Below are 1519 nucleotides of genomic sequence, written 5' to 3'. Positions count from 1 at the left end.
TTGCTGCCTGACTTTTCCAGCACCCTAAGGGGCAACTTTTTCACGCAGAGGGTGGTACGTGTATGGAATGAGCTGCCAGAGGATGTGGTGGAGGCTGGTACAATTGCAACATTTAAAAGGCATCTGGATGGGTATATGAATAGGAAGGTTCGATACCAGCCTCGGGTGACTGACTGTGTGGAGTTTGTACATTCTCCCCGTGTCTGCGTGGGTGTCTTCCAGGTGCTCTGGTTTCCTCCCACAGTCCAAACATGTGCAGGTCAAGTGAATTAGCCATGCAAAATTGCCCATAGTGTTCGGTGAATTAGTCAGAGGGAAATTGGTGTGGTGGGTTACTCTTCTGGTGTGGACTGGTTGGGTTGAAGAGCCTGTTTTCACACTATAGGGAATCTAATCACTGAGTGTCCCACAGACGCATTGGGATTGGGAACATTCTGCTCCACTGTGTTGGGAAGGATTGCACTGAGATCAGCTTGGGCTCTGACTGAGGGTGACACAGACTGTCCTGAGAGCCTCTGATCTCCAACAGGCTGATCTCAGTCTGACTCTCTCACCCACTACACACCAGTGCAGGAGCAGGGTCCCACATTCATTGAGATTGTTTCTGTTTGTTCCTTTCCAACAGCTACAACTGTTCCTACAACAACAAATTGGAGAAGAATCCGTCCGAGAAGAAAGACGACAGGTTAGTAATGTTCCCCAACAAACCTCTCAAATGTCCTCGTACACATTCAGTCAATGGTCTTTGCCGTATGGGGAATGTATGAATGATGTCTTTCCACACCCAAGGTTATGGTTTATTCCTGCCCATTGCATGTTGGGATTCTCAGTCTGGGGAATGATGGGTAATGGCAATGAGACTTTCACAGGGCACTCCGCTTCAGACAGATTCAAAACTGGAGTTCAAGCAGTGCACGTGTAATGTTGAAGAGATTGTCCACACAACAACATCTCAGTGCTCGCTCAGTGTCCCTGGGTGAGAACCCTGGCTCTCTCTCCCTAACTGCATTGGGGAAACATCCAGACAAGGAGCAGGAGTAGGCCATTCGGCCCTTCAAGCCTGCTGTACCATTCAATATCATCATGTCGAGTCCTCAATCAAAATGTTAAATTAACTCTTCTCGACATACGCTTTGAAGCCTTTAAAATTGGCCCTGGTTCTAGTCTCCCCACCCCGGGGAAACACCCTCCCAGCATCGAGTCTGTCCATCCCCGTTCGTGTGTTTAAATCTGACTCCACTGAATACAGGGCCAGGTGAGCGAATCTCTCCTCATGGGACCGTCCTGCCATCCTCAGTATCAGACTCCCTTGCACTCCCTCTACAGCAGGACTGTCCTCTCATAGCTGGGGGGGGTGGGGGGGGGGGCAACCCTGCACACAACCCTCCAGCTGTGCTCTCCCCAAGACCCTGTATAACTGCAGCAAGACATCCCGACCTCTGAACCCAGATCCTCTTGCACTGAAGGACAATATACAATTTACCTTCCTCATTGCTTGGCTGTGCCTAGCTGTCTACTG

The 1519-nt window shown here is 50.0% G+C and overlaps 1 long non-coding RNA gene across 1 annotated transcript in view; it reads left to right on the top strand.

The window, feature by feature from the left end:
* Positions 1-1519, top strand: part of LOC122545053 — a 26829-nt gene that overhangs the window by 23935 nt on the left and 1375 nt on the right. Inside the window, exon 2 of the long non-coding RNA XR_006310544.1 lies at positions 626-685. This is a non-coding gene — a long non-coding RNA (uncharacterized LOC122545053). The remainder of the gene's footprint in view (positions 1-625; positions 686-1519) is intronic.

This window comes from Chiloscyllium plagiosum, chromosome 1, assembly GCF_004010195.1.
Source record: "Chiloscyllium plagiosum isolate BGI_BamShark_2017 chromosome 1, ASM401019v2, whole genome shotgun sequence".
NCBI lineage: Eukaryota > Metazoa > Chordata > Chondrichthyes > Orectolobiformes > Hemiscylliidae > Chiloscyllium > Chiloscyllium plagiosum.
This window is presented reverse-complemented; position numbering and strand designations above follow the sequence as displayed.